A 10,000-nucleotide genomic window follows, 5' to 3' on the forward strand; every position below is an offset into this window, starting at 1 on the left:
ACAGAGGAGAACCATGGAGACCCAACGTGAACCAAATCCGCCCACCACCAAGCTGGGACATTTGGAACAAAAGTTAGGACAAATCGGGCGCCGAAGGGTTGGAATAACACCCTAAATCGGACGCCGAAGGGCTGGAATAACACCCTAAATCGGGCGCCGAAGGGTTGGAATAACACCCTAAATCGGGCGCCGAAGGGCTGGAATAACACCCTAAATCGGGCACCGAAGGGTTGGGAATCACCCTAAATCGGTCGCCGGAGGTAAAAGGTCCAAGGGACCATGGTTCCGAGGGTCTCACATCCCTCAAACGTGTCCGTTTCACGTTTCCTAATCGGACTGAGCAGTTTGCCACCACCGCCGATTCTCTAGGACATGGAAGTCCTGTTGTCAAAAGTCAGGTTTCTCAAATCGCGCCGGTACCTGTCTGGTCCACCCACCAGGGAGTGTGTCATCGCCGGACAGGCCGAATTATCGAAAAAAGGCGTGTCAATCGATAGATTTCAATGTGCTCCGATTTTTTGCCAAAAGTTTGTGGACACTAAAACCGTTAAAACGTTAATAACACAAAAAATACAACTCCAATCTGGTTGAGGTTTTTTTTGCACGAAAGGGTACAAATAGACGAACATTTTCATCTAATTATAACCGTTTTTCTATAAAACATTTTAATAGAAAATCGTGTTTTAATGTTTTGGGGAAAAAAATCACTTGCCTGTACAATAGATTCCTATGGTTCCGAAATTTTTTTTACAGTGGATAACTGTTGACCATCACGAGAGAGGGTATGAGCCAAAATTTGGGGCATCTAGCCCATCGGGAATTATGTTTTATCATTATTTCAAGATTTCGGGAATTGGTCGAAAAAGTGACAGAGTGCCACTGCCGTGCACCTGGTATTATTTTTGGGTTACCAGGTGCATATTTTTATAATGGTTTTAAATGATTTTAGATAGGCTACATACCTCAATACCCTATATGGAACAACCATACTACGGACCCAAGTCAGTTGGGGCCGGCCTGAGTGATTTATGAAGCTTTTAAAAAATGTCTGTACTCATCCTCCCTTCTGTGCACCTGGTATTATTTTTGGGTTACCAGGTGCTCCTATTGAAATCGAATGAGTGCACCTGGTATTATTTTTGGGTTACCAGGTGCTGCTATTGAAATCGAATGAAAATGATTTTAAATGGCCTGCAGACACCCATGCCCGCTATGGGAGCACCATACTATGGGCACAAGTCAGTGGGGGCCGGCCTGAGGGATTTATGGAGCTTTTCAAAAAAGGTCCGAAAATATTCTATGTTGAACTACTCAGGAAAAACGGCTAAGTGCCCTCTTTTGGGTTACCAGGTGCTCCTATTCTAATCGAATGAAAATGAATTTAAATGACCTGCAGACACCCATGCCCGCTATGGGAGCACCATACTATGGGCACAAGTCAGTGGGCACCGGCCTAAGGGATTTATGGAGCTTTTATATAAAATGTCTGTACTCATCCTCCCCTCCGTGCACCTGGTATTATTTTTGGGTTACCAGGTGCTCCTATTCTAATCGAATGAAAATGAATTTAAATGACCTGCAGACACCCATGCCCGCTATGGGAGCACCATACTATGGGCACAAGTCAGTGGGCACCGGCCTAAGGGATTTATGGAGCTTTTCAAAAATAAGGTCTGAATACTTTCTATGTTGAACTACTCAGGAAAAACGACAGAGTGCCCACTTTTTGGGTTACCAGGTGCCCCTATTTAAATCGAATGAAAACGAATTTAAATGACCTGCAGACACCCATGCCCGCTATGGGAGCACCATACTACGGGCACAAGTCAGTAGGCACCGGCCTAAGGGATTTATGGAGCTTTTATATAAAAGGTCTGTCCGCATCCTCACTACTGACACCACCTTATGTTAGTTTGGGTTACCAGGTGCTGCTACAGAAATCGAATGAAAATGACTTTTAAGGGCCTGCCCACACCCATGCCCGATATGGGAGCACCATACTACGGGCACAAGTCAGTGGCCACCGGCCTAAGGGATTTATGGAGCTTTTCAAAAAAAGTCCGAAAATATTCTATGTTGAACTATTCAGGAAAAACGACAGAGTGCCCTCTTTTTGGGTTACCAGGTGCCGCTATTGAAATCGAATGAAAATGACTTTTAAGGGCCTGCCCACGCCCATGCCCGATATGGGAGCACCATAGTAGGGGTCCAAGTCAGTAGGCACCGGCCTAAGGGATTTATGGAGCTTTTCAAAAAAAGTCCGAAAATATTCTATGTTGAATTATTCAGGAAAAACGACAGAGTGCCCTCTTTTTGGGTTACCAGGTGCCGCTATTGAAATCGAATGAAAACGACTTTTAAGGGCCTGCCCACGCCCATGCCCGATATGGGAGCACCATAGTAGGGGTCCAAGTCAGTAGGCACCGGCCTAAGGGATTTATGGAGCTTTTCAAAAAAAGTCCGAAAATATTCTATGTTGAACTATTCAGGAAAAACGACAGAGTGCCCTCTTTTTGGGTTACCAGGTGCCGCTATTGAAATCGAATGAAAACGACTTTTAAGGGCCTGCCCACGCCCATGCCCGATATGGGAGCACCATAGTAGGGGTCCAAGTCAGTAGGCACCGGCCTAAGGGATTTATGGAGCTTTTCAAAAAAAGTCCGAAAATATTCTATGTTGAACTATTCAGGAAAAACGACAGAGTGCCCTCTTTTTGGGTTACCAGGTGCCGCTATTGAAATCGAATGAAAATGACTTTTAAGGGCCTGCCCACGCCCATGCCCGATATGGGAGCACCATAGTAGGGGTCCAAGTCAGTAGGCACCGGCCTAAGGGATTTATGGAGCTTTTCAAAAAAAGTCCGAAAATATTCTATGTTGAATTATTCAGGAAAAACGACAGAGTGCCCTCTTTTTGGGTTACCAGGTGCCCCTATTGAAATCGAATGAAAACGACTTTTAAGGGCCTGCCCACGCCCATGCCCGATATGGGAGCACCATAGTAGGGGTCCAAGTCAGTAGGCACCGGCCTAAGGGATTTATGGAGCTTTTCAAAAAAAGTCCGAAAATATTCTATGTTGAACTATTCAGGAAAAACGACAGAGTGCCCTCTTTTTGGGTTACCAGGTGCCGCTATTGAAATCGAATGAAAATGACTTTTAAGGGCCTGCCCACGCCCATGCCCGATATGGGAGCACCATAGTAGGGGTCCAAGTCAGTAGGCACCGGCCTAAGGGATTTATGGAGCTTTTCAAAAAAAGTCCGAAAATATTCTATGTTGAATTATTCAGGAAAAACGACAGAGTGCCCTCTTTTTGGGTTACCAGGTGCCCCTATTGAAATCGAATGAAAACGACTTTTAAGGGCCTGCCCACGCCCATGCCCGATATGGGAGCACCATAGTAGGGGTCCAAGTCAGTAGGCACCGGCCTAAGGGATTTATGGAGCTTTTCAAAAAAAGTCCGAAAATATTCTATGTTGAACTATTCAGGAAAAACGACAGAGTGCCCTCTTTTTGGGTTACCAGGTGCCGCTATTGAAATCGAATGAAAACGACTTTTAAGGGCCTGCCCACGCCCATGCCCGATATGGGAGCACCATAGTAGGGGTCCAAGTCAGTAGGCACCGGCCTAAGGGATTTATGGAGCTTTTCAAAAAAGTCCGAAAATATTCTATGTTGAACTATTCAGGAAAAACGACAGAGTGCCCTCTTTTTGGGTTACCAGGTGCCCCTATTGAAATCGAATGAAAACGACTTTTAAGGGCCTGCCCACGCCCATGCCCGATATGGGAGCACCATAGTAGGGGTCCAAGTCAGTAGGCACCGGCCTAAGGGATTTATGGAGCTTTTCAAAAAAGTCCGAAAATATTCTATGTTGAATTATTCAGGAAAAACGACAGAGTGCCCTCTTTTTGGGTTACCAGGTGCCCCTATTGAAATCGAATGAAAACGACTTTTAAGGGCCTGCCCACGCCCATGCCCGATATGGGAGCACCATAGTAGGGGTCCAAGTCAGTAGGCACCGGCCTAAGGGATTTATGGAGCTTTTCAAAAAAAGTCCGAAAATATTCTATGTTGAACTATTCAGGAAAAACGACAGAGTGCCCTCTTTTTGGGTTACCAGGTGCCGCTATTGAAATCGAATGAAAACTGACTTTTAAGGGCCTGCCCACGCCCATGCCCGATATGGGAGCACCATAGTAGGGGTCCAAGTCAGTAGGCACCGGCCTAAGGGATTTATGGAGCTTTTCAAAAAAAGTCCGAAAATATTCTATGTTGAACTTATTCAGGAAAAACGACAGAGTGCCCTCTTTTTGGGTTACCAGGTGCCCCTATTGAAATCGAATGAAAACGACTTTTAAGGGCCTGCCCACGCCCATGCCCGATATGGGAGCACCATAGTAGGGGTCCAAGTCAGTAGGCACCGGCCTAAGGGATTTATGGAGCTTTTCAAAAAAAGTCCGAAAATATTCTATGTTGAACTATTCAGGAAAAACGACAGAGTGCCCTCTTTTTGGGTTACCAGGTGCCGCTATTGAAATCGAATGAAAACGACTTTTAAGGGCCTGCCCACGCCCATGCCCGATATGGGAGCACCATAGTAGGGGTCCAAGTCAGTAGGCACCGGCCTAAGGGATTTATGGAGCTTTTCAAAAAAAGTCCGAAAATATTCTATGTTGAACTATTCAGGAAAAACGACAGAGTGCCCTCTTTTTGGGTTACCAGGTGCCGCTATTGAAATCGAATGAAAATGACTTTTAAGGGCCTGCCCACGCCCATGCCCGATATGGGAGCACCATAGTAGGGGTCCAAGTCAGTAGGCACCGGCCTAAGGGATTTATGGAGCTTTTCAAAAAAAGTCCGAAAATATTCTATGTTGAATTATTCAGGAAAAACGACAGAGTGCCCTCTTTTTGGGTTACCAGGTGCCCCTATTGAAATCGAATGAAAATGACTTTTAAGGGCCTGCCCACGCCCATGCCCGATATGGGAGCACCATAGTAGGGGTCCAAGTCAGTAGGCACCGGCCTAAGGGATTTATGGAGCTTTTCAAAAAAGGTCCGAAAATATTCTATGTTGATCTTATTCAGGAAAAACGACAGAGTGCCCTCTTTTTGGGTTACCAGGTGCCGCTATTGAAATCGAATGAAAATGACTTTTAAGGGCCTGCCCACGCCCATGCCCGATATGGGAGCACCATAGTAGGGGTCCAAGTCAGTAGGCACCGGCCTAAGGGATTTATGGAGCTTTTCAAAAAAAGTCCGAAAATATTCTATGTTGAACTATTCAGGAAAAACGACAGAGTGCCCTCTTTTTGGGTTACCAGGTGCCCCTATTGAAATCGAATGAAAACGACTTTTAAGGGCCTGCCCACGCCCATGCCCGATATGGGAGCACCATAGTAGGGGTCCAAGTCAGTAGGCACCGGCCTAAGGGATTTATGGAGCTTTTCAAAAAAAGTCCGAAAATATTCTATGTTGAACTTTTCAGGAAAAACGACAGAGTGCCCTCTTTTTGGGTTACCAGGTGCCCCTATTTAAATCGAATGAAAATGAATTTAAAGGGCCTGCCCACACCCATGCCCGCTATGGGAGCACCATACTACGGGCACAAGTCAGTAGGCACCGGCCTAAGGGATTTATGGAGCTTTTCAAAAATAAGGTCTGAATACTTTCTAAGTTGAACTTTTCAGGAAAACGACAGAGTGCCCTCTTTTTGGGTTACCAGGTGCCCCTATTTAAATCGAATGAAAATGAATTTAAAGGGCCTGCCCACACCCATGCCCGCTATGGGAGCACCATACTACGGGCACAAGTCAGTAGGCACCGGCCTAAGGGATTTATGGAGCTTTTATATAAAATGTCTGTCCGCATCCTCAACACTGACACCACCTTATGTTAGTTTGGGTTACCAGGTGCCCCTATTTAAATCGAATGAAAATGAATTTAAAGGGCCTGCCCACACCCATGCCCGCTATGGGAGCACCATACTACGGGCACAAGTCAGTAGGCACCGGCCTAAGGGATTTATGGAGCTTTTAAAAAATAAGGTCTGAATACTTTCTAAGTTGAACTTTTCAGGAAAAACGACAGAGTGCCCTCTTTTTGGGTTACCAGGTGCCCCTATTTAAATCGAATGAAAATGAATTTAAAGGGCCTGCCCACACCCATGCCCGCTATGGGAGCACCATACTACGGGCACAAGTCAGTAGGCACCGGCCTAAGGGATTTATGGAGCTTTTAAAAAATAAGGTCTGAATACTTTCTAAGTTGAACTTTTCAGGAAAAACGACAGAGTGCCCTCTTTTTGGGTTACCAGGTGCCCCTATTTAAATCGAATGAAAATGAATTTAAAGGGCCTGCCCACACCCATGCCCGCTATGGGAGCACCATACTACGGGCACAAGTCAGTAGGCACCGGCCTAAGGGATTTATGGAGCTTTTAAAAAATAAGGTCTGAATACTTTCTAAGTTGAACCCCTCCGTGCACCTGGTATTATTTTTGGGTTACCAGGTGCTCCTATTCTAATCGAATGAAAATGAATTTAAATGACCTGCAGACACCCATGCCCGCTATGGGAGCACCATACTATGGGCACAAGTCAGTGGGCACCGGCCTAAGGGATTTATGGAGCTTTTCAAAAATAAGGTCTGAATACTTTCTATGTTGAACTACTCAGGAAAAACGACAGAGTGCCCACTTTTTGGGTTACCAGGTGCCCCTATTTAAATCGAATGAAAACGAATTTAAATGACCTGCAGACACCCATGCCCGCTATGGGAGCACCATACTACGGGCACAAGTCAGTAGGCACCGGCCTAAGGGATTTATGGAGCTTTTATATAAAAGGTCTGTCCGCATCCTCACTACTGACACCACCTTATGTTAGTTTGGGTTACCAGGTGCTGCTACAGAAATCGAATGAAAATGACTTTTAAGGGCCTGCCCACACCCATGCCCGATATGGGAGCACCATACTACGGGCACAAGTCAGTAGGCACCGGCCTAAGGGATTTATGGAGCTTTTATATAAAATAGGTCTGTACTCATCCTCCCCTCCGTGCACCTGGTATTATTTTTGGGTTACCAGGTGCTCCTATTCTAATCGAATGAGTGCACCTGGTATTATTTTTGGGTTACTAGGTGCTCCTATTGAAATAGAATGAAAATGACACACAAAGACAAGGATTAATTGCAAAAAATATTATATTTATTTAGAGTTCTTCATTGATTGATTTGTCCTCTCAATTATGTCTCCGAGCTTGGCTTGCAGTTACTGAGGCAAATTATGGTAACGGTAGTAGCGTGACTGTGTTTCCAGAGAGTGACACATATGGTCAGCCACAGTTCCCCGGTCTGTAAGCGACCCAATGATTAAAGTTTCAGTGTGGCAATGCTTCGTCGAATTGTTACCAAATGTCACTTTACTTCCAATGCCGAAACTCTGCAAAAATCTTACCCACAAATGCACAGAGATTAAGGTATGGTTTCCCGCAGGATGTGAAAAAGAAGAGTGTTGTGTCTGGGGTAATTCCACTCAGATGAGGCCGGATCGCATGGAATTGTTTAAGCCAAGTGTATTCCTCCTGCGATAGAACTATTCTGCACTCCCCGAAGCTGGAGTTCGTTTTGTGGCTTGCAACGCACATCTGATAACCCCCACTTTCCAAGGATACTTCTGTAAAATCACTCTCACTGAACATGGTGACTGGGGATCGTCGAGTGCCATTAAATATGGCCAACCGGCTGGACATGAGAGCCGCAAACCTGCGTCTGTCAGAGGAGGTGGCTCGCACTTCCAGCCTACTGAGAACAGCAGGAATAGATTGATTACTTAACTCAACAAATCGGTTTAAATCAGCAGCGCTGAGCACCTCGTCCCTGCAGCGTCTGCGAAATTGTGCCTTGTGCGTTGCCTGACTCTGCCTAGAACTCCTGTCCATCTTTGCAAAGCATAGTAACATTTTTCGAATCATACTGACTTCACATTGCATATTTTGCGGCCGGAACTCTATAAGATATTTCAGGAAACTTCGAACATCGGATCGGTACATTTTTAACGTGGATGGTGCCAAACCACGGCCTTCAATCTGCCCATACCAGTCATACACACGCATGTAGCTGTCCAGAAAACACAGTCCTTCATCGAGTTTGCCCTCGGACATAATGTAGAGGAATTCCCGTACTCGGGACAGACTGCTGCGACTATTATCAATGCGTTTAACCGAAGGGTTGATACCATTAGTAAAGGTCGCATAGTCTTTAAAAATTAGAGTATTCCAACCTTGATTCATTGGCGACACACCGGCGTCTTCATCACTGTCGGAGTTGGTGGATGTCGACACGACGCAGGCTTGCTCCCTCGGTTCCGGGCGTTGTTCACCACCGATAGGACTGGTTGACTGCACCGCCGACTGCTCACTCTCGCCACTCAGTTGCTTCTCCGGGGAACAATCGCTGTCAACAGACTGCATAAACCCAGAGTCGTCACCGGGCTCCAGCCGCTGTTCAATGTCGTTGTTAGGCAGCTCTATATCAGTCGAAACCCGGCTAGATTGCACAGCGTGCTTCCATGATAACGTCTTAATCTTAAGTCCATGGACAGTCTTAAAATGTTTGTCGAGCCGCGCGATATGCGTCTTGGTACAAAGTCCACAGTCATGTCGTTGTTTGCTGTACATAGCTTCTCTCTCCTGCCTGCCTTCCTCCGTGTATGTTTGTGTCTGCCAAGAAGCCGAACTCTAATCATGGGTCCTAATTATAGCCAGGTGTGGATACAGGCGTGGCATTGTTAATTGGACTGGAGGGAAATTGAAAGGCCAAGGCCACCTAGTTTCCGCTATACTCCCATGAGTGTGCTTGGCTCAGTGTGTAGAGCCCCCGACTATCACTCAGGAGACCGGGGTTCGAGACCCAGGTGAGGCACACTAATTGCTCTCATTTTACCCCCCCTAAAGAAGGTCTTGAAAGGCCAAGGCAACCTAGTTTCTGCTCTACTCCCATGAGTGTGCTTGGCTCAGTGTGTAGAGCCCCCGACTATCACTCAGGAGACCGGGGTTCGAGACCCAGGTGAGGCACACTAATTGCTCTCATTTTACCCCCCCTAAAGAAGGTCTTGAAAGGCCAAGGCAACCTAGTTTCTGCTCTACTCCCATGAGTGTGCTTGGCTCAGTGTGTAGAGCCCCCGACTATCACTCAGGAGACCGGGGTTCGAGACCCAGGTGAGGCACACTAATTGCTCTCATTTTACCCCCCCTAAAGAAGGTCTTGAAAGGCCAAGGCAACCTAGTTTCTGCTCTACTCCCATGAGTGTGCTTGGCTCAGTGTGTAGAGCCCCCGACTATCACTCAGGAGACCGGGGTTCGAGACCCAGGTGAGGCACACTAATTGCTCTCATTTTACCCCCCCTAAAGAAGGTCTTGAAAGGCCAAGGCAACCTAGTTTCTGCTAAACTCCCAGGACACTGATGGCGGTGGTACAGCACCGAACGACCTAAGCCAGCGATCATGTTCGAGGCTGTTCGAGTCCCATGTGACGGGAACTCACTGCTCTCATTTTACCCCCCTAAAGAAGGTCTTGAAAGGCCAAGGCAACCTAGTTTCTGCTCTACTCCCAGGAGTGTGCTTGGCTCAGTGTGTAGAGCGCCCGACTATCACTCAGGAGATCGGGGTTCGAGACCCAGGTGAGGTGATCGGATTTCAATGACAAGGTAAGTACCATAATTAACCCTAACCCATGCCGTAATGCCTAACCCATGCCGTAATGCCTAACCCATGCCGTAATGCCTAACCCTTACCAGAATGCCAGAATACCGTAATGCCCTTACCCTAACCCTAACCCTAACCCTAACAAGGTCGTTGTTAATGCCAGAATGCCGTAATGCCTAGGGCTATACACATTAAATACTATGCCGGGCTAGAGGCACTTTGACTGGGATACAATTACGTGTGCACTGCCCATGGAGCCACTTGGCACTTCCATAAGTGTCATAGAATGGTAA

This window comes from Salvelinus namaycush, unplaced genomic scaffold (genome assembly GCF_016432855.1).
Source record: "Salvelinus namaycush isolate Seneca unplaced genomic scaffold, SaNama_1.0 Scaffold1546, whole genome shotgun sequence".
Classification (NCBI taxonomy): domain Eukaryota; kingdom Metazoa; phylum Chordata; class Actinopteri; order Salmoniformes; family Salmonidae; genus Salvelinus; species Salvelinus namaycush.